At 45.8% G+C, this 24,215-nt stretch overlaps 1 non-coding gene and 1 pseudogene across 1 annotated transcript; one reads left to right on the forward strand and one right to left on the reverse strand.

Moving 5' to 3' along the window:
- Positions 1 to 14,559: 14,559 nt before the first annotated feature.
- LOC112269631 lies at positions 14,560 to 14,666 on the reverse strand. The gene has a single exon (XR_002961522.1). It is a non-coding gene; the product is annotated as a small nucleolar RNA R71 (small nucleolar RNA).
- A 946-nt stretch (positions 14,667 to 15,612) lies between these two features.
- On the forward strand, positions 15,613 to 23,755 carry LOC112269362 (annotated as a pseudogene).
- The last annotated feature ends 460 nt before the right edge of the window (positions 23,756 to 24,215 follow it).

The raw sequence follows: 24,215 nt of genomic DNA on the forward strand, positions 1-24,215 counted from the left end.
TCCCTTATTTGGTAGGTAGACCACAGCCTTAAGAGGTTGATATCAAGCTTTTGGCGGTTGAAGAGGTGGAACAGTTCGTTGAACTCCACACCAAAGGTTATAGGACGTTCCTGAATGCCCCCAGTTTCTTGGTCAAAGAAGTCATAGTCTCGTGGGATTCGAACATTGATTTGTTGGGCATGCTGTTGAGAACCAGTTAATGCTTGCATGTAGAACTGATGAAGCTCTTGATTCTCTGGACACAGCACACAGGGAAGCTTCGGTGAGCATCGGTCTTCCAGGATAGTAAATAAGCACCCGGTCAAACTCCCTAGCCACGAAATAGGATCCGTCTTTGAATCTCTGGCCTTGACGGGGGTTCTTCATGAGAATGTCAGGCCTATTGTCTTCCCACACTCCAGTTATGTCAGACATAGAGTGCATCTCATCTTGGTTGACATTCTAGTAGTCCTTGCTGGTCTTGCCGCCGCGCCCCCTCTTTTTATGCCTCCATTTATTCTCCCAATCCTTTTGCTCCTCTGCCTTGTACTTGTCATCGATCTTGCGGCCATCCATGGACTCAGCGGCACCCAAGAGAGAGAAGGTAGGAGGGACGCTTCCAGCCTGTGCCGACCCTATGGTTTGGCTATCTTTAAGCTGTGGAGGCATCGACATTGCCCGCTCTTCATCTCCACCGGCATCGAGAGGAGGCAGTATCCTAGGGGAAAGGCCGAGCGGCAATTGAGAAGTACCTTTGTGGGCGGAGGGAGATGGAGTCAAAGAGGGTCGGCGCTGGTTGTAGAGAGATACCAAGCTCCTAGGCCAACATTATGCAGTAGTTTGGACAACCGCGTAGGATATCCACGCCTTCCTCCGGAGGTAGCGAGATAGCATAATCACGATGCTCCTCGACGACGGAGTCCACCATCACACTCACTTGTGTGTCGTTCATAAGAATGCCGTGCACTAGTGGCGGTGATTGTCTGGGCATCAGGTGGCCAATGGCGCCTACAAGCTTCCCAGGCTTGTCTACGTGAATATGACACTTCACCAGTGCCTGCGCGTAACAAAAAGAAGGCATATGTGTGTAAGATCTTTATTCATGAAGGTAAGGAGTGAAAAAGAGTTTGAAAAGTATGCTTACAAGGATGTTGTCGCTCGGACCCGGATCGTTATCCCGGATGCCCTCGCTTGGATCCGGTTGACTAGCGGGGGGGTTGTCCATGCTAGGAGCCGAGCTGTAACCTGAGGTGTAGGTGTCTTCGTCATCCATACATGTGTCGGAGGCGGCGCTGCTCTTCAGCGGGGTGCTCTTTCGTGGGGGAAGAGGAGGAAGGAGGTTCCTCAAACCTTCCACTCCTCCCCCGAGTATGGCGTCAAGGGCGGGGTGGTCTTGTGCCAATGCCGACACCAAATGATGGACGGCTTGCACTGCATATTCTCTTGACACCTCTTGACACACCATAGATGCCTGCTCTTGCGCCTCCGCCTAAACTTGTACTATTATTTCAGCAGAAGCGGGGAGCTTTTTTTGGACCCTGCTTCGCTTCGGAGCAGGCGGGGAATAATCATCCCAGCAAGCCCCTTCGCCTTCCCCTAGTACACGGCCCGTGTGCTCAGCCTTTTGCAAGCCGGCGGTCACAGCCGACTCCCACCTCTTGCTCTGCACGGAGTCGGCAGATGTTTCTGACCTCTTGGTCTCCTCCCATTTGTGGGCATTTTCCTGTTATCATATAAGACAGGACCAACGTGAGTATATATGGATCATGAGTGTCATAACTAACGCCGAAAACAAATTAATGCATGTGAACCCTTACTGTAAAATTTTTAACAGGCGGCTGCATTGGCTCAATGCCCGCCCACTCCTCTGGTGTCATATGCTGACGTGCATATTCTCTAGCATGTTTATCCGCCAAAATGTTATGCACCGGAGGCACCCTACCTGCCGCCTTGAGAATTCGGTCCTGCTTGCGCCAGACCTTTCTCTTCCCCTCTTTCCCTGCACTCCCTAGCCTGTGGTTCAACGGCTTCCTCGCGCGCAACGCCCTCATACATTCACTCTTCGCAATGAAGGCAGGGTCAGACGATTCCTTCTTGAATTTTTCTCATTCGGCCTCATCAGTTATCGACGGCCATTTATTCTTGATGATCTCATAGGGTTTGTCCATCCACTTTCTAGCGGTGGTTTTCCAAGTAGCAAGACCATTCCGCACTGCTACGTTGATGGACGCTCGGAATCGCTCGCGCCACTCGTCACTGACTTGGAACCGCCTTTCAACGTACGCCATGCACGTGTTTCTAACGACTTCGGAGATGTCATTCCACTCGTCCGTGATCTTGCAATATTTACGTGCAACGGCTCCACAGGTGGTTGCGAAGGCCTTCTGTGCCCTCTCAGGCGACTCCGGGCGGCCTCTGTCAGAGTGTCGGGTGACCACGTAGCAAAACTCCTTCAAGTTGTGGCTCCCCCTCGGCGTCTTCTTCCTTGGCTTCTTAGCGGTAGAAGCAGTTGGCTGCGGGTTACTCTCTTCCACCCGTCGCTCATTGTCTTGCTCTTCTGAACGAGAGATATGATCGCCAGAGCTAGGATCGCCGCCAGAGCTGGCAATTTGCTCTCCCGGTGAAGACTCTTCATCGACACGATACACCTTCTCAGGAGCTACGTCCTCAAGAACTGATTTATGGCTACTCTTGCCCATTTCGTACCTATGCCATCAAAACCATCAAATATATATCGGCCAAAAATTTCGGCATGACCTATGCTATAAAACCAGCAAATTTTGTCTACTAGGAGCTCGAAACCTGCATAAAAAACCCACCCGCATATGTACCCCCTCGGCACGATGGCCGGCCCCTTGTCCAATGACCCGACACGATGGTCGGGCCCACAATTCATTACTCAATTCTCCAAAATAGCATATAAAACCGCATGTATAGCATTTAAAACACCTAAAATAGCATATAAAACAGCATGTATATAGCATATAAAACATCATGTATATAGCATATAAAAAACCTAAAATCATATATAGCATGTATATCATATAAACAGCATGTATATATCATATGAACAGCATTATTCTCCTATGAGCACATATATGACAGCATGTATGATAGCATTATTCTCCTATGAGCATATATATGATAGCATTATTCTCCTATGAGCATATATATGACAGCATATATGACATCATTATTCGATCTCCTATCATACAAACAACATTATTCTCCTATCATATATATGACAGCAACTAATTTGACACACTTAATATGAGCATTATTCTCCTATGAGCATATATATGACAACATATATGATAGCATTATTCTCCTGTCATATATATGACAGCAACTAATTTGACACACTCAAATCCTAACCCTAATTTGATGGGGAATCAAATCCTAACCCTAACCCTGACCTGTGTCGGAGGAGGAGGGCGCGGGCTCGGGTGTCGGGGAGGAGGGAGATGGCGGCGCGGGGTCGCAGGACGTCGGCGGCAGGCTCGGGGAGGAGGGAGATGGCGGCGTCAGGCTCGGGGAGGAGGGAGACGGCGGCGTCGGGCTTGGGGACGAGGTCGACGCGGGGTCGCAGGACGTCGGCGGCGGGCTCGGGGAGGAGGGAGACGGCGGCATCGGGCTTGGGGATGAGGTCGACACGGGGTCGCAGGACGTCGGCGGCGGGCTCGGGGAGGAGGGAGACGGCGGCGTCGGGCTTGTGGACGAGGACGCGGGGTGGCGGCAGGCTCCAGGCGTAGTGGCGAGGACGACGAGGCGGCGGGCTCCGGGCACATTGGCGAGGACGAGGACGATGAGGTCGGCGGCGGGGTGGACGGCGGCGACGGCACTAAAATCCGGCAGGGCTTCGCCTCTCCTAGGGTTAATCGCCCACTGCTGGTCGCTCTGTGTGTTGAGGACGCGCGGGCGGAATAACCCTAAATTTTGCTAAGTGTTCTCTTATATACCCTATACTCATCAGTAACGGGCGGGTAAGGGACCCGACCGTTACTGATGTGCCTTCAATCATCAGTAACGGGCACGCTAGAATGCGACCGCCACTGATGTGCTCCTATGAGCAATGCCCAACCACTCATCAGTAACGGTCGCACAACAGTGGGACCGTTACTGATGAGTATAGGCACTCATCAGTAATGGGTGGATAACAGGCCGACCGTTACTGATGATTATACTTACTAGTATTTCAAGTTTGATGAATAAATTCATGCATTTGTCTAGTATTTGTACACCACATCATGTCTTGTCTAGTATTTGTACACCACATCATGTCTTGTCTAGTATTTGTACACCACATCATGGAATTCATGTATTTCAAGTTTGATGAATAAGTTCATGCATTTGTCCAGTATTTGTGCTAAATTATATTCAAAAAATTCATCACATGCATACACAAAAGTACATCGATCACACATAATTTCACTTAGTACAAAGTTTGCATTCAAATTCAGTGCAAGTACATTACAATGTGACTACTAGGCCTTCTCCTTCCTTGGGTAAATCATAACTTGACTCCTCGCAGTAGTGCTTCTGAGGTAGGGTTTTTGTGGTACTTTCTCGCTCTCGCTCCCATCACTTCTTCTTTTCCCTCTCCTTTTCCTCATTAATATCGTGCGTTCCGCTTCTACGTCATCTGCGGCGATCGTCGGATCATGGAAACCTTCATAGTCTTCTTGTGAAGTAACTCCGTCCACTCCAACAATGCTCATGTTCCCTCTTCTTACTACGACGCGGCCTTTATTTGCCAGGGTCGTCTATGTAGAATACCTGCTTGCATTGTTTAGCAAAGACCCATGGTTCCTCTCTATCCGGGATTTTTCTCAAGTGAACTTGTTCACGAGGGATCTCAAGAGGTAGCACCATCATCGTGAACCTGTGACTTTCTTCTTTGTCACCTTTGGTCCATCTTACACAGAACATTGGGATCATTGTGATCGAGTACTCCAATTCCCAGATCTTCTCGATAACGCCGAAGAACGCTTTGGTTTTGCTGTTGTCGTCGGTCGCGGTCTCAGAAGTCATGACTACACCACTATTTTGATACGTGCTTTTACGGTCCTGAGGCACAATGTAGAAGTTATAGCCGTTGATCGCATATGATTGCCAAGTAGAGACGTGGTAAGCAGGTTCCCGTGACAAACATGCAACTGTCTCTTCGAATTCATTGGTCGTCTCCCTGCCGTACTAATAATTCTTTAGCCACACTGCGAATGTTTTATTGTGCTCCCAGTGGATCCAGACATCTCCTCCTTTAGGGTTTTCATTTCGTAGTTGTTCCATGTGCATTTCCTGATAAGACCGGCAGCAATCGACAGTTTGCAACACAACCAAATGTGCTCTTTCAAAGTCAGCTTCCCTTCCTCTTCCATAGACATTAAGGAATTTATGTCCAGGGCCACCTTCGCCTTCGATCTTGCCCTTGTGCCGTGATTCGGGAACACCTATTGATTTCAGATCGGCCAACCAATCCGTGCAGAACTCGATGCACTCTTCTGCCCTAAAGCCTTCCATGATGCTACCTTCCAGACGTGATCTGTTACGAACGTAGTGCTTCAGAACCCCGTTGTATCGTTTAGGGCCATACATGTTATGCAGGAACGAGGGCCCTAGGGACAAGATCTCATCGCATATGTGGATCATTAGATGGACCATGATATCGAAGAATAATGGAGGGAAGAACATCTCGAGTTCGCACAGAATCTGTATCATACTATCCTGCAGTATCTTGCATCGTCTAACGGTGATTGACTTCTGCGAGATGCTATCAAAGAAGTCAGAAAGCTTCATGATTGTCTCCCTTACGTGCGGCTCCATGATACCTCTGATTGCGACTGGAAGTAACTAAGTGAGTATGACATGGTTGTCGTGAGACTTCATGCCAGATAGCTTGTGACTCTTCATGTCAACTAGATGCTTGATGCTCGACGACTAATTCGATGGAACTTTAATGCCCTGCTGGCACTGGCACATCCTATGCAACTCGTCTTTGTACAGGTTGTAACATGCAAGACGACACCGCGTGGTCACCGTCACGAAACCATTCTTGTCGGCTGCCGACACTTGATCTTTGCCCCACAACTCTTTTCTGATAGACATGAGTTCCAGGTCCTTCCATGCATTGGGTCCATCTTTCGTCTTCTCTGAAATGTTCATCAGCAACCCCAGCACGTTGTCGCATACATTTTTCTCCACGTGCATGACCTCTATGCTGTGGCGGCATTCTAAATGTGCCCAGTACTCCAAGTCCCAGAATACGGACCTCCTTTTCCACACGACGCCTTCAGGTTCCTTATATTTCTTCGCAGCAATCTTTTAGAGGACAACTTCAAGATCGTTCACAATTTCGAGGATTTGCATACCAGACTTCTCCTTCGGTGCTGTCCCATGCTCCGTCTTCCCATTGAACCTTTCCATGTCCTCCCTCCAAGGGTTTTTAGCATCCAACCACTTTCGGTGGCCCATGTAAACAATTTTGGTTGAAGCGGGCAACTTCTATGATGTCGTGTTTTTCCCGCACTTTGTACAGGCCTTGTAGCCATGTGTCACATGGCATGAAGTATTTCCATTTGCGGGTTAGTCATGCACGCAGGTCAGAAGCGCTACTCTCATCGTGAAATACTCCCTCCTATTTGCGTCCCAAACCACTCTGCCAGGGTTCCAAAAGCTGCTTCAGCTCATCCTTCACTAGCTGTAGATACACATTTAGGTCAGCTCCCGGCTGCTTTGGACCCTGTATGAGCATGCATATGTGGATGTACTTTCTCTTCATGATTAACCATGGAGGAGGTTGTAGACAAACAAGATCACTGGCCATGTGCTGTGCTTGTTGTTCATGTTTCCGAAAGGATCTATCCCGTCAGTGCTGAGACTGAGCCTCAGGTTTCTGGGCTCTACCCCGAAATCTGAAAATGCCGTGTTGAAGTTCTTCCACTGAGTCCCATTGGCAGGGTGTCTTAGGACCCCGGGTTCCTCCACACGGTAGTGCCCGTCAGGATCGAATGCTGCCTGCGCCGGATCGTGATGGACGAGATACCTCGCGTCCTTAATGTTCTGCATCCAACGCTCAACTCGGCCACCTGCCATAAGATACCAGACAGTCTTTGCCGGCCTACCCTTCATCACTTCTTCCCCATCATCTTCGCCAGCTCTGGCGTTTTTCTTCTTGTATCTCGATACACCGCATATGTGGCAGCTCTCATGATTCTCGTACTCTCCAATGTATACCATGCAGTCATTTGGACATGAATGATGTTTCACGCAATCTAATCTAAGCGGGCATATAATCTTTTTCGCCTCGTATGTGTTCTTGGGCAACTTGTTTGGCTATGGAAAAACCGAAGCAAGGTAACTCAACAAGTCCGTGAAGCCCTTGTCTGATCAGCATGATGCTGCCTTCAGCCTCAAAAGTTCGAGCGTTACTTCGAGCACGTTGTTTTCTTCGCCAGCTCCATCATACAAGGGTGTGTTTGCGTCCTCCAACAATTTTTTGAACTAAGCACACTCTGCCTCATCTTCGGGGTCCTCCAGCTAGTCCCGTAGGTACGGGTCATCTAGCATTTCGGCAATCCTTCCACGTGGATCTCCTAATCCTTCCACGTGGATCTCATCACCTTCCACATTAGCCTCCTCATCGACCCTTGTTTCTTCCTCGGAATCATTCACCAGATCATACCGCAGGACATGATCATCTTCGCTACCGCTACCGCCAACAACCGCATACTCCCCGTGACAAGTCCGGCGTGAATAACCTTCCACAAAACCCGATGCCAGTATGCGCATCTGAACATCTTCCGGCTTGATCATGCATGTGTTTCCACATTTGTGACATGGACAACACATCATCACAACTCCTTTCCGTTCCATATCACCTTTCGCGACTCCAAAAAAGACCGTTTATTCGGTTATCCATCGAGCATTGATTCTTTCTGTGGCGTACATCCAAGAACGGTCCTTCGATCTACCACACAATACACAAGAAAACACAAAGCAAAATAGTTAGCATAATAATTAACAAGGGGATTAAGGTGTTAATTAACCGGGGTTAAGGGGCTAACTAAAAATTTGAAATTGGGGACATTCGGAGAGAAATTGGAGGCCAGCGAGAAAGATCGGGAGGAAGAGAGAGCTCGCAAGGGAGAGTGAAAGATCGAGTACGTCACAGAGGCCGGGTGAAAGTGACCAGTTTTAATTCTTTCTTCAAAATATGAAGACTGAAGACTGAAGACAGTCACAGTACTTCGACAACAGGGATTACACTAAGCAATTTTAGAGTAGCAGCGGAAAGAAGAAAGATGAACAAGATTATAGCAGTAGTAATGCAGTCAGAACACAGTTGAATCAGTTATACTTCAATAGAGAGTATTAAATTGAGGAACGAAATCACCGGGACTGAAGACACAGGGATTTGTTTTCCGAAGTTCAGATTGTTGGCACAATCTTACGTCTCTGTTGAGGGGGCTGAGTCACACAAGACTCGCGGACACACAAGTCCACCCAATCCTCCTGAGCTAAGACCTAAGTCTCGTCCAATTACTCGTGGTAGATCTTGAGGTGATCTCCAGACCTTCACAGACTGGTTGATGGCAAATCACAATCTTCGATTGCTCTTCAACGCTGACTCCTAGCCGTCTAGGTGATGCCAATCACCAAGAGTAACAAGCTTCAAGTGCTCAGCTAGAGAGGGGATCCCATTCTTCACGCTCAGTTCAGCTCTAATGGTTTTATCAGGTGTTCTTCAAAACAACTCACTGGGGATCATCACCGAACTCCTTCGGGGTGGGTCGTCTTATATAGCCTTGGCCACGGCTGATCTAGCCGTTGTGACCCGTTGGATAAAGTGATCCCAGAGACTCCAGCTCACACTTTATCTCTTTGTCTCACAACGGTTAGATTAGGTGGTCAAGCACGAAAGTGACAGATTTTCAAACACATTTGAAATCAGAGTCAAGACTTCACGCGGAAGTTTCTGTAAAGCCTGAAATGCTTCATTCTTCACTCCGACGAAAAACACACACAGAAAATGGTTTTCGCCTAAACTGAACATGAAGAATAGGTTTCACCTGAACCAGCTCCACACTTCAAACCCCCCTTAATAGTACGGCGTTCCTCTATTCAAGTGAAGAAAAAGCTACAGAAAGACCTATGAAGAATGCTACGGTTCATCTTTTTCACCGTTCTTCACTAAGTTCTTCATATTTCAAGCCAGTACCTGTACTTCAATTTTTAGGGGTTGTCGATGCTGGTTAAACCAACTCTTCTGAGGAACTAAAACCTGAAACACTCCGTGTAATTCATTAGTTCCTCAACCATGTTTTCATCATTCATCAAAACCCATACAGGGGCAAGGTTTCCCTTTCAGAGAGGGAAGCTCAGGGCGATGACGAGGAGGCCGCATTTTGGCCAACGGCCGGAGCTCAAAAATTTGAAATTGGGGAACTTCGGAGAGAAATTGGAGGCCGGCGAGAAAGATCGGAAGGGAGAGAGAGCTCGCAAGTGAGAGGGAAGCTTCGGGCTCGAAAAATGGAGCTCACCGGCCGCCGGCCGCCGGAGCTCCAAAAATGGGGGGCGCCGGCCGGTGGAGAGAGGAGGAAGGGGGAGGGAGGAAGGGGCTACCTAGGCTCGCCGGCGGCCATGGCGGATTTGGGCAGCGCTCCACAGTCACCAGAGGAGAAGGGGCCGCAGCCGGTCCGGTACGACGCGCAACGCGACTAACTGCGGCTCTGCCCAGCGTACTTAAACCGCGACCTTCATCAGTGTTGGTCGTGACTTGGGCGACCGTTACTGATAATAGGGGATACATCAGTGACGGTCGCTGTATATCGGCCCGTGAGTTATACCACACATCAGTAACGGTCGGGCCGCAAGCGACCGTTATTGATATGCTCCGTGCATCAGTGGCGGGCACATTAGGGAGACCGTTACTGATGTATCACTCATCAGTAATGGTCGTCTCTTAAGCGACCGCCACTGATGTCTCTCGCGAGGAATGATGGTACATCAGTGGCGGTCGCCTCGCGCTACCGTCACTGATGTATGGCTGGGCGGGGACGGGCAGACCCCGCTCTGTTCATCAGTAACGGTTGCGGCCACGACCGACATTGATGTTATTCATCAGTAACGATCGCGCCGGACACGTTACTGATGTGCCGTGAGATATAAACCGTTTTGTAATAGTGCATCCTACACCGTGCTCTGTTCGTCCGCCTTCCTCGGGGAGGTCGTTCACATCGGCAACATCCTTGGTGGGGCTCTGCTCATTGCTGGACTGTACAGCGTGCTCTGGGGCAAGAGCAAGGAGGAGGAGTAGCTGCTGCTAGCATTGCCGGCGCCGCCCGCCGCCTTCTTCGGACGTCGGTCTTCCTGTTGCACGGCCAGCCAGTAATAACTAGGAAGATGAAGAGAAGAAACAACACCAGGAGAGCAAGACGAAGGGTTCATCCATGCAGTAGGTGTAGCTGCTTGATGAAACCACCCCTTTCACCGGCGACGGTCCGCGGCAGATAGATAGGACGTCCACCGCATAGATCTTCCCACGCCACCACAACGACCCGTTCCGCCGTTGTTGGAAGACCACCGGCAGCTCCAAGCCCACCACGCGGCCACCTTGCACGGGAGGTGTTCGGCGATTTGCCAAGGTCATGGATTCAGATGATGAAGAAATGCTCGCTGTGCTATTTGACGAGGAAGTCACCGCTTCCGATGATCCGGCCTCCAGCGGTGAAGAGGAGCATCAAGGAGATCCTCTCTGCCCTCCTTGGCCTGATCGCCCAACTTGGATCCTAGCACATAACGCAGAAGATGATTCCCAGGTATTTTTGGCAACATCCATTGTATGCATTAGTCGTGAAAGAACTGTCTGTTTGCACAACAGGGCATGTACAAAGGTCACAAAGGATCATGTAGTGTGGGAGGCAGCGGCCGATCAGGATCTGTGGGTTTGGCATGCTTTGTTCAGTATGGCAGGATCGCACAATGACATCAATGCGCTGCAGTGCTCGAATGTGTTCGCCAAGCTTGTTGAAGGCACTAAACCGGCAAGCTTTAAAAATATGATGCAGTGCCTTCAACAAGCTTGGCGAACATTTAAAAATGTGCTGCAGTGCCCGGTAAGCTATGAGCCCTAAACCCTAAACCCTAAACGCTACATTTAAAAGTGTCTGAGGTTGAATCATATTATTTGGATTTCAATTTTTTATTTCGATGCAAGAGGATGAAAGAAATATTTTCTTTCCAGAAAGAAAAACCTGTTTTTGAGGTTCTATATCTCTAATTGAATAAATTGACTTCGTATGGGCATTTTACTGGCAACTATGGAGAGATAGCTACTCTAGCTACAGTTTCGGATACTCCACCCATTTCATAAAGTATAAAATGGCCACGTGTACACCAAGGGATACTACCTGGCAATGGCATCTATCCAAGATGGTCAACTTTTGTGAAGACAATCTCAAATACATCGAGCAAGATCTTGGTTTGCGACACAACGGGAAGCTTGTAGGAAGGATGTCGAGCGGGCATTTGGTCTGTTGCGGGGTCGATTTCGCCATTGTTCGGTACCCTGCTCTTACCTGGTCCAAAGATCAGATGTGGGAGGTCATGACTGCCTATGTGATCATGCTGAGAATGAGCGGGAATGTCCAGTGTATGACACTGAGCCGTATGAACGGATGGGTCCTCTAGCTGTTGATCACCATGTGCCGGCCACCTTTGCTGCTTTCCTCGCCATGCGTCAGAAAATTTGAGACGCTGATACTCATGAGCAACTTCAAGATGATCTGATAGAGCATTGTGGAGGCTCGGAGAAGACGTCTAGTTTTTCTTATTCGTCTGATTGAGTTTGCTTGAATTTGTGATTCAAAACTTATTAAATAATGTGCTTGTTTCAATTTTCTTTATTTGCAAAATTTGGTATATGTGAGCCGTTTGGGGGGGGACCGGCTCAACCCCAAACAAAAAATCAAGGCGGCGCCCCCCATACGGCCGAAAAAACTGCTTGCAAGTTTAAAAGCTCTTTGATTCTCGAGAGACATGAAAACAGATTGTAAATCTTGTCTTGAATGAAATGCCCGGTGTGCATGACGTAAACATATCGATCTTTCTCAAGGGAATGGACTTCCCAGTTCTTGAAGATGAAATCCTAAGGATCACCTCATCCCCTGTCTATTCCCTTGCTTTCCATGCTCAGAAACCTGGTGACAAAGTCCAAGCTCTTCCCTGTCTATTCTCTTGCTTCCCTTGCTGTGTGTGATCTGAATTCGAAACCCTACCTGAAATCTCTCCTTCTTCTTGTAAAACTGTGCTTAGATCTGTGGTTGTTGTGCTAAATTCTGTGTTAATCGTTGCACTAGTTCATGTAATCGTTGTTGAATTTAGTAAAAGTGCAGTAGTTCGTTTCAGTTCAGTTCGTAGTTGCTGTTAAGTTCAGATCTTATTGTTTTCCCTCTGATCTATGATCTTCCCTGTCTAAAACAACCTTCTTCTTCCCTGTCTTAGTAATTTGCTTGCTGTAGTTCTTTACTTTACTTTACATTGTGTTAATTCTGCAGTTTAATAAACCAAAAACAATTAAAAACAATGGATCCAATAGTTTTTAGTGTTTATTTCTGTTCTGAAATCTGCAACACCTTTAAATTGTGAGTCTAGCTTTGAGAATTAGTTGGAATTCAGAACTCACTCCCTGCGGAGAACACGACATAAACCTCAATATTTGCATCGATCAAATTGGCGCCGTTGCCGAGGAGTGATTTTGAGTGCCAACTTTAGTACTAGAGACTAGTCCTTTAACTTGTTTAATTCCTGTTGTTTAGGCTTATTTGGATACTACCTTTAATTAGTTCATTAGTTTTGCTTGTGGGCAGAGGAATTGTCTTTTAAATGCAGGAAATTGTTGAATGCTAACAATAAGTCAGAGGAGAAAGTTGATAGAAAGTTCAGATTGTAGAAAAACTCTTACACTGCGTTTGGATGTATATATTCAGCCTTAGAATTGGGAATTGGTATTGGGCTGTCTCCAATTCCAGTGTTTGGTTGGCATGGAATTCACGTATGGAAACCGAGACGAATACCAAACGGCATTGAGGACAACTGCGAACTCCCTCAACCGATTCGGAGGTCTCAACCTTCCTATTGAGCGGAATTCGGCCGAGCGCCCTCCCCCCGCTCATCACTTACCCCTTCGCGAACACCGGAAAAGAAAAAAGAGACAGAGAAGAAGCGGAGGGGATGAGACGGCGACGCAGAGCTTGGGATCGACGGCGACGCAGAGGCGAGCGACTCCCGGGCACCGTTCTCCTTATCTCCTCCTTCTCCGGTCCATCCCCCTTATAGTCGCCGCCTGATCAACCTTGACTGGATCCCGCGGCGCCTAAGCAACCTCGACTGGATCCCGCCGTTGCCTGAGAAATCTTAGGTCGGACCCTGCTGCGGCATGAGCAAGCTAGGTCGGATCTCCGTCGTCCCTTGCAAACTGGGCTGGATTCCACCGCCACCTGCAATCTCCCCCTGCAGACTTGGCCGGATCCTGTAGCCCCTGCAAAGTAGCCTGGATCCCGCCCCTATAGTTCATCAAAAAGGAAAAGTCTTGCATGTTCTTGAGTTCTTTGGGGCCATGGGATTCAGATACTCCATGTTCTTTGAGTCCTTGTTGTATTTGTATACCGATCAGCACTAATATTGGCCGTAAAATGGAACAACAATTTGGCCGTGTTCAATCTGAACCAGAACCATACCATTCTTAGAGAGTGTACTGCTTGTTGTATTTTGTTACAAGAGACCTGAAAACTACAGTAATATGTTATGTCTGCTGCTGTGTAGATTTAATTTTGGAACATATAAATGTTGTGAAGATTTCATGTTGACACGCCATGTATAGAAAGTTAAAGCTTCATACTCATATAAATGTGCAATTCCTCGTTTTGTCATTCCAAACAGGATTTGGAATTGGTGTCTTGGTTCAATTCCATGTGTCAATTCAGTGAACATCCAAACAATAAAATTAGAATTTCACCCCAATTCAGTTTCCTTGGTGAATTGGTATTCCAGCCCAATTCAATTCCTTGCCCTCCAATACCAACATCCAAACAAAGCCTTAGGCAAATCAGAGAGGAACCGAGGCAATCAGCTAGCAGTAGTGCAGTAGAGACTGAAATTTCAGATAGTGCTTCTTTTGACAGTGATTCTGAACCAAATATACCAGATATGGTAGACACAACTCTAGTTAGAGATCTTTGGATACCAAATCATCAGAATGCAGCTGCAACTGTCACACAGCCAGTAATTGAAGCTAACAATTTTGAGTTAAAGCCTGCATTGATCAGTAAGGTACAACATTCTCAGTTCAGTGGTGCACCAGTTAATGATCCTCATGAGCATATTAATCAGTTCCTTGAGTACTACAATACAGTAAAGATGAATGGAGTTCCAGCTGATGTTATTAAGCTTCAATTGTTCCCATTTTCATTCAAAGATGGTGCAAAAATGTGGCTGAATGCTCTGCCTGCTAGTCAAAAGAACAGTTGCACAAATTTGCAGCAAGCTTTCTTTGAGAAGTACTACCCACCTATGAAAGTAGCAGAATACAGAGATAAGATCAATAATTTTGTGCAGCTTCATGATGAAAGTTTGTATGATACTTGGAACATATACCAAACTCTGCTGAGAATGTGTCCTCACCATGGTTTAGAGAGGTGGCTTGTTCTACAAACCTTCTATTAGGGTTTAACTCCAAGTACCAGAGCATTTGTTGATTCATCTGCCGGAGGAGGAGGAATCATGAACAAAACCCCGAATGAAGCATTTACTCTGATTGAAAGCATGGCTACACATGATGTTCAATGGTCAAATGAAAGAACAGTGGTTCCCCAGAAGCCTGGCATGTATCAGTGAAAGATCAAGTACATCACAGAGGGGGGGTGAATGTGACCAGTTTTAATTCTTTCTTCAAAATATGAAGACTAAAGACTGAAGACAGTCATAGTACTTCAACAATAGGAATTACACTTAGCAATTTTAGAGTAGCAGTGGAAAGAAGAAAGATGAACAAGTTTATAGCAGCAGCAATGAAGACAGAACACAATGAATCAGTTATGCTTCAACAGAGAGTAAAAGTTGAGGAACAAAATCACCAGAACTGAAGACACAGGGATTTGTTTTCCGAAGTTCGGATTGTTGGCACAATCCTACGTCTCCGTTGAGGGGGCTGAGTCACACAAGACTCGCGGACACACAAGTCCACCCAATTCTCCTGAGCTAAGATCTAAGTCTCGCTCAGTTACTCGTGATAGATCTTGAGGTGATCTCCGGACCTTCACAGACAGGTTTTCGCCTAAGCTGAACATGAAGAATAGGTTTCACCTGAACCAGCTCCACACTTCAAACCCCACTTAATAGTACGGCGTTCCTATACTCAAGTGAAGAAAAAACTATGGAAAGACCTATGAAGAATGCTACGCTTCACGTTCTTCACCGTTCTTCACTGAGTTCTTCATACTTCAAGCCAGTACATGTACTTCAATTTTTAGGGGTCAGCGATGCTGGTTAAACCAACTCTTCTCAGGAACTAAAACCTGAAACACTCCGTGTAACTCATTAGTTCCTCAACCATGTTGTCATCATTCATCAAAACCCATGCAGGGGCAAGGTTTCCCTTTCAATCAGTTATCATCAGTAGATGCACTGGCAGCTCAGCTTGAGATCATGAACAAGGACATGTCACAGATGCAGGCCAGTATTATTTCATCCATCAAGTCAATAGGTTCAGTGGCTTCTTCAGTTGTATCTCAGTCAGCTCAGGTTTGCAGTATATGTGGTGTCCCTGGACATGATGGTGAATGTGCAGAATATGCCAATTCTGAAACTTCAGCTCAGTCTGTCTCTGAAGTAAGTTATGCTCAAGGCCAAGGACCATATTCTCACCTATAATCCTCATTGGAAGCAGCACCCCAATTTGTCTTATAGGAACAACAATCCAGCTTCATCATCTTATTCATCCAGTGTTTCTGACCCAGGAAACAAGCCACAATATCAAAGGCTAGATCCGTTAACAGCTAAGATTTCCAGTCTAGAGGGATATATGCAGCAAATTCTTGAAGGGTTAAATCAGAACAAACAGCAAGCTGCATCTGAAGCTAGATTACCAGCTCAACCTGAAGCTAATCCTAAAGCTCATTGTGGAGCTATTGAGTCAAGTGAAGCTATAAGTACTAGGAGTGGAAGAGTGCTTGGTCCTATAGTGCCAACACCACCAAAACCATCCTATGTACCTCCTCATATGAGAGCTCCTACACAACAAGTTGTTGACACTGAACCTAAAAGAAAGGAGACACATGTTGAACATGAACAAGAGGAAGATTTAGAAAATGGTTCAAAAGATCAGGATACTGTTTTTGCAAAACCTCAGTCTCAAGTTAACTTGCCATTTCCAGAGAGAAATGAGAAATCAAAAGAAGATAAGTTATATGCAAAATTATTGGAAAACATGAAAGATGTTCAGATTACAATTCCAATTCTTGAAGCTGCACTTCATGTGCCAATGTATGCTAAATTCTTCAAGGAATTGTTGACAAAGAAAAGAAGCATTGATGAGCCAAAAATTGTTACTTTAACCAAGGAGTGTAGTGCAATTATTCAGAATAACATGCCACCTAAACTAAAAGATCCTGGCAGCTTTGTGATCCCTTGCACAGTGGGCAGCAGAAACTTTATTGCATTATGTGATCTAGGATCTTCAGTTAGTGTGATTCCTTTGGCAGTTTGCAAGGAATTGAAGCTAGGTGAACTGCAGCCTACTTCACTTACACTTCAGTTAGCTGATAGAACACTTAGAAGGCCTGCTGGGATCCTTTTGGATATTCCTATTCTTGTGAACAAATTTGCTTACCTTGTGGATTTTGTTGTTTTGGAGAAGGAGGACGGAAGTGAAGCTGTAATTCTTGGTAGGCCAATTTTAGCAACAGCAGGTGCTTTGATTGATGTCAAGGGTGCAAAATTAACTCTGAAATTTGGAGAAGATGAAATTGTGTTTGCTATGAAATACCCATCTCATTTGCCACATAGTTCAGAACAATGTTTTACAGTTGATGCTATTGACAGGTCTGTGGGTGAAGTATATGAAAAACCTGAAGAATATTCATTGCACAAACCAGAACCTGATTATGATATTGAGATAATAGAAGAATTAATGGAGATATCAATTGCTGGAACTGCAGAAGTGGAAGTTGAACAAGTTGAGAGTAGATTAGTTCCTATCAAGCCTGTAGAAATGAAGCCATTACCTGAACATCTTAAGTACAGATTTCTAGATAAAGAAGAGCAGAATCCGGTGATAGTTAGTGCTGAATTAAATGAAGAACAAGTTGAAAGCTTACTGAAGTTATTGAGGAAGTTTAAACTAGTGATTGGGTATTCTATTGATGATATGAAAGGAATAAACCCTCTGGTTTGTATGCACAGAATCTTCCTTGAAGAAGGAATAAGCCTATTAGGCAGCCTCAGAGAAGGTTGAATCCTCATTTGCAAGAAGTGTTTAAAAAGGAAGTATTGAAATTACTTTCAGTAGATATTATTTACCCAATCTCAGATAGTGAATGGGTGAGTCCAATTCATATTGTGCCCAAGAAAGGTGGTATGACAGTAATTGAAAATGACAAAGGGCAATTAATCCCATCAAGAACAGTTACTGGATATAGAATGTGCACTGATTAGAAAAATCTCAATGATGCTACTAGGAAGGACCACTTTCCTTTTCCATTCATTGATCAGATGCTTGAAAGGCTGGCTGGTAAAGCTTATTATAGCTATTTAGATGGCTATTCTGGATTTTTACAAATTCCTATACATCCTTCTGATCAAGATAAAACAACATTTACTTGTCCATATGGCACATTTGCTTATAGAAGGCGACCATTTGGGTTGTGTAATACTTCTGGAACATTTCAGAGATGTGTGCTGTCAATATTTTCTGAGTTTGTGGAGAATATTATGGAAGTGTTCATGGATGATTTCACAGTTAATGGAAGTAGCTTTGATGATTGCTTGAACAATTTGGAGAAAGTTTTACAGAGATGTTTAGAAAAGAATTTGGTCCTGAATTGGGAGAAGTGGCATTTTCTTGTTAAAGAGGGAGTGGTGCTGGGTCATCTAGTTTCAGCTAGAGGCATAGAAGTTGACAAGGCAAAAGTAGAAGTAATATCAAAATTACCTCCACCAATCAATGTCACGGGGATTAGAAGTTTCTTGGGGCATGCTGGGTTATATAGAAGATTCATCAAGGATTTCTCAAAAATTGCTAAACCTCTCACAAATCTGTTGAATAATGATGTGCCATTCAACTTTGATGCAAGCTGCTTAGAAGCATTCATAAAAAGCTCTTATTTCTGCTCCTATTGTGCAACCACCAAATTGGAATCTGCCATTTGAGCTAATGTGTGATGCTAGTGATTTTGCTGTGGGAGCTGTACTAGGGCAGAGAAAGGACAAGAACCTGCATGTTGTATACTATGCTAGCAAGACCCTTGATGATGCTCGGTACAATTATACAACCACAGAGAAGGAGCTTCTAGCGGTGGTGTATGCATTTGACAAGTTCAGACCTTACTTGGTAGGATCAAAAACAGTTGTGTACACTGACCATGCTGCTATCAAGTACTTGTTGAACAAAAAGGAAGCAAAGCCTAGGCTAATTTGTTGGATATTGCTGCTGCAAGAGTTTGACATTTTGATCAAAGATAAGAAAGGGATAGAAAATTCAGTAGCAGATCACCTCTCAAGAATTGTCAGTGACAAAAAGGATGAAGTCAAGATTGATGATAGTATGCCAAGTGATCAGCTTATGAAAGTAACTCATTATGTACCTTGGTATGCAGACATTATCAATTATCTAATTTGCAATCATTTGCCTAAAAATTTGACATTCCATCTGTAACAGCCCGAGAGCAACCGTTTTTCTTTTAAGCCCTTTTGGACTGTTTTGTAATTTAATTGTTATCATCATGTTGTCATGTTCATGTCGTCATCTTCATTTTGCAATGTCGTTAGCATCATGTCACATGAAACTACATTCATTTGCACAAGAGCTGTCGTTTCATGTGCTTGCCTTTTCGTGTGTTCACGAAAGCCTAAAACTATTTTTGTACAAATCCTAATTTGAGTTTGACAAATTATTTTCGGGTTTAGTTAGACCTAGCCGCTCGTCTCTTAACTTATTTCAAAAATATAAATTGCAAACCTGTATTTTTGTTTGAGACTTTTGTTGACCCAAAAGCCCACTAAGCCAAACCCTAGTTTTTCCTAGCCTATAAAGCTACCCCTAATCCCTTCTCTCTTTTATTCCTCTCCCTTTTTCTTCAAGCCGCTGCCAGCACCCTTCTTCCTCCTCCCGTTTCCTTCTCACACCAGGCACCTCCTCCTCCCCTGGCTCGCGCCGCTCCCCCTGGCTCTCTCTCTCGAGCTCCCACTGCTTCCTCCCTCTCTGTTCCTTGCCCTTCCACCCGAAGCCGCCTCCTTATGCTCTCACTCCGGCGAGCTCGCCAAGCTAGCGCCGTCGCCTCCCTCGCTCGAGATCCACTTCCAGGAACCCCCTCAACGCCATCCCGCAGCCCGAACCGCCCTGCCCGCGGTGGTCTTCCACGACTCCGGCCGTGCGCCGCCCATCGCCGATCCGCGCGACCCCGCCCTCCCGCGCCCCGCCGCCGTGTCCGTTAGCACCGCGCCGACCTCATGAAGCCCCTGCTGCCCTCGCCCCGAAGCCCCGCGTCTCGGAGCGCTTCCGCGTCGACCTCGTCTCCGACCACCGCCGCCTCGCCGTCGCTGGGTGTCTCCAGCGCGGGATTCAACCCGCCGACGCCGCCAATCGACTCCCCGTGCTGGCGCGCACGTGGATAGCCTCTCGGAGCGCCACCTCGACCACCGGAGATCCCCCGCGCCCGTCGTCTTCCCCAACTCCGTTGACTCGCCGTCGCCATCGCCGTTGCTCTCTCCCGCCGGACTGCGTCTCCTCCCGCTCCGCCTCCCCTTCCCCCGAGCGCCGCCTCGCCTGCTCCCTTCTGGCCCGTCTCCAAGCCCAGCCGAGCCCTCTCTGGCCCGTCTCCAAGCCCAGCAAGCAAGCCCGTGGTTTTTTTTCCTCCTTTTTCTTTTCTGTAAATACTATCTGTTGTGTGGGCCCTGCTTGTCAGCCTGTGTCGCTGCTGTTGCCATCGACGCGTGCTGATGTTCCCCTTGTTGCCATTGTGTTGCTGCTACTGCCGTTGCTCCGCGTGTGTTTTGCCGTGCCCCTTCGCTAGCCTGAGTCTTTGCCTTGCACACGTGAAGACCGAAGAACCTCGGAGCCGGAGCCATGAACCGCTACGACCACGACAAATGAACGACTACATCGTCTACTCCACTACGACTACCTCGTCTACGTCGACTACTTACGTCGACTACTTCCTCTACATCGCGACGCCGCACATGTCCTAAGGTATAACGAGTGACCGTCCCGTGAGCCAACCGTCCTTTGACGTAGACCCATAGGTTGCGACCGATGATACTCATGTGTTCTATGAGATGCCGTGTTTGTACCGATAGTATTAGATGCAGGTACGTTGTTGCCACCGGCGAGTGCAATCCCGACCGAGTTGTTTGCTTTGCGTGTTGTTCTTGTTAGCATGTTGTGCACTTGTCCATGTCATGATCGTACATGCTAAAACAACTATAACCTTGTTATTTGTAGATAATTAATTAAATGCTCTCTTTGCATATGGAGTTGTGTGAAAGCTATAGATAGATGTTTCGGACTCCATTATACTGGTAAATTATATATCGGATTTACTTTCGGAATCCTTAATATGTCATGCATCATCACTATATGCCACGCATCATTCTTTGATTGCGCATATCAATTAACTTGTGTATCTTGTATGCTTATTGTCCTAATACCATGTCACATGTTTGCTTGTTGCCCTAGTTCTTGATCATTAGATGTCATGCTTAGGTTGCGAGTCTAGTGTCCTTACTTTGGGGTTACATAATTGCTACATCCACATGCTACTTTATGTTTTATTTGCAATTCTTAAAACTATGATATGATATTAACTGTAACAAGGCAACGATGGAAGGCCGTGCTCTAACGCACTGGTGATTTGTTCCATTTGCGCCGACCTAAGGACTGAGTTCTCGTTTTCGCCGATCCAAGAAACATCGCGCTAACCGCTCATGGGTGAAGATATGGCTTCCCCCTCGACTTAGTACTTGATCCTCAGCTCTTCCAGGGGCCACATAGTTCGGGCGTTCCATTTGGCATTTGCATTGCATGCACACAGAGATTTGTGGAGACTTGTTGGTGACTTTGCATTCATATAGGATTGCGGCACTAGTCTGGAGTGATCATCCTGCGGGCTCTGAACCACTGCCAGCTGTCCTCGCAACTCTTGAGTCCGTACGACGCTTCGGCCGGGCTCTCGTTTTGGATAGACTCAGTTGAGTGGTCCCCCTGGATTAATTGTGGAACTTGGAAACGTCGTGTCGCTCAATCTAGCCAACGCACATTTGGGTGTGAGCACGCTTGGTATTCGTGGGTTGGTCGAACGTGTACGGGTAAATTGGTGCACCTTGCAGGGATAAATCTTTCGGAAAGCCGTGTCCGCGGTTATGGACGACTTGGTTGTTCATTACTTGATCATAAAGAACTTAATCCAACTTAATTTCATAAACTTGAGTAGTAATTAGCCTTAATCATGGATATGCTCAAAACTGCTTCAGTGTGAGTGTCCTTTGGATTGCTTCCTCACAGGGTGTTGAGGGGGTGATATGAGGATTGTGTTGTTTGGTGTTTAGTAAATAGGTTAATCACCTTACACCTTGGTAGACGCTTCTCTTCCTCTCATTAGACGTTGTTATTAGAGTGTCTCTCCAGATATTGTTGCTGCTGCATAACCCCACCATATCCCTTCTTTGAGACTTGTTGCATATTTAGTTTAGTTTTCCCGTAAGTCTTGCGAGTACTTTGTACTCAGTTGCTTTGTGACGTTGTTTTCTTCAGAGGTTCCAGCAGAGCATGTGAGCCGCTAGCTTCTTCATGGGGCACGACGTTGGATTCGATGTTTAGCCAGGAGATCTAGATCAGAGTTCTGAGACTCGTGGCGGGTTTCCTTCCAGCTTCCAGCCTCTTCAGGCCATGCTGTATTCTTGTCCGTACTCGGGCATAGTTCGACTTCCGCTGATGTAATGATGTAATGTTGGGACATGTGTCCTCTCTTTGTAATATTTGTTATTCTGCTCCTTGTATGAGCTTTGTAATTTGAAGTGTTTATCGTAGGTTAAGAACCTGAGGCTTGAATTATGCAAAGGTTAGCAATTTGGGGCTAAATTGCATAATTCCGGTCTTGAGGTCTTATACCATCAAAGAAAGAAATTCTTGCATGATGTCAAGAATTATTATTGGGATGAACCATATCTATACAAACACAGTTCTGATGGGATTATAAGAAGTTGCATTCCACAAGAAGAAATTCAGAGTGTTATTTATCACTGCCATTCAGCTCCTACTGGTGGACATGCAGCAGTTACAAAAACTTCAGCAAAGATTCTGCAGTCAGGATTCTATTGGCCATCTATCTTCAGAGATGTGCACTCATTTATTCAGAAATGTGATGCTTGTCAGAGAACAGGGAAGATGTCAAGGAGAAATGAGATGCCTCAGCAAGGAATTCTTGAAGTAGAGTTATTTGATGTATGGGGAATTGATTACATTGGTCCATTACTATCCTCTCATGGGTTCAAGCATATCCTAGTTGTTGTGGATTATGTGTCAAAATGGGTAGAAGCAATACCAACAGTACATGTTGATTCTTGACCAGTTTGCAAGCTTTTCAGAACTGTAATCTTTCCAAGATTTGGAGTTCCAAGAGTTGTGATCAGTGATGGTGGAACTCACTTTAATAATCAGCAATTTGAGAAGCTGTTAGCTAAATATGGTGTTGTTAGCCACAGAGTGACCACACCATATCATCCTCAAGCTAATGGTCAAGTTGAGCTCTCCAACAGAGAAATAAAGCAAATCTTGGATAAAGTGGTGTCTAAATCCAGAGGACATTGGTCCACAAAGCTACCAGATGCATTATGGGCATATAGAACTGCTTTCAAGACTCCAATTGGAATGTCACCATTCAGGCTTGTATATGGGAAAGCTTGCCATCTTCCAGTGGAGCTTGAGCACAAAGCCTTTTGGGAAGTGAAAAGGTTGAACTTAGATATGGAAGCAGCAGGAGAGAAAAGGAAGTTGAAGTTATGTGAACTTGATGAGCTGAGGCTGGATTCCTATGAGAGTGCTAGAATCTACAAAGAGAAGACTAAGAAGTGGCATGACAGACACATCTTGAGAAAAGAATTCAGTCCAGAGCAGTCAGTGTTGATCTATAACTCAAGATATCATCTCTTTCCTGATAAATTCAAATCTAGGTAGTTTGGTCCATGTGTGGTGAAGAAAGTATTAGGGAAATGGTGCTCTAGAGGTGCAAAGTCCATCGGGGGGATTTTCACAGTTAATGGGCAGAGGGTCAAACACTACCATGCTGGTGATCCTATCTCTGATCATGATACATTTTCTGAAGATGTTGAGTTGAGGCAAGCAAGCCTTGACAGTGGACAGACCACATGAACGACTACAGGAACAGGGGTCAAGCTAGTGAACATAAAGAAGCGCTACTAGGAGGCAGCCTAGATTAATTTTTGCATTAAATAAACTTTCTCTCCTTTAGAAGTGTTGTGTTTTATGTTTGTTTTCCTTTCTTTTACTTTGTAGGAATAAATTGTGCAGTGCACTCAACCAAGAAGTTCGAAGCAGATAAGACAGGAAATTCAGAGGTAAAATTCAGAAGCTTGGACTAAAATTATTAATGCCAATGCCTTGGTGAGCTGTTTCTGAACTAATTTTTGCTAAAATGTAATATCTACGCTTGATTAACTGAATCAAATTGTGGTATTGTATGAATTCTTAATCTGTGTTTGCCATTTCTATGAAAAACTTGGCTTGAACCTGACAGTTGTCTCTCTATGATACACTGATTTGAGTATTGAGTGATCATTTTGCTTGGATCTAGTTGCAACTCACTGATTGGATAGGTTGCAAGTTTATTGTACCCTAAATTTCCTTCATGGTTTGTCTATCACCCTGGATCCATTCTGAATACTTAAAGCTGAGTTTCTTACTGTGAAAATTTAGTACCTCCTAGAACTAATTAACCAATGATGCTGCA

This window comes from Brachypodium distachyon, chromosome 5 (assembly GCF_000005505.3).
Source record: "Brachypodium distachyon strain Bd21 chromosome 5, Brachypodium_distachyon_v3.0, whole genome shotgun sequence".
NCBI classification, from domain to species: Eukaryota; Viridiplantae; Streptophyta; class Magnoliopsida; order Poales; family Poaceae; genus Brachypodium; species Brachypodium distachyon.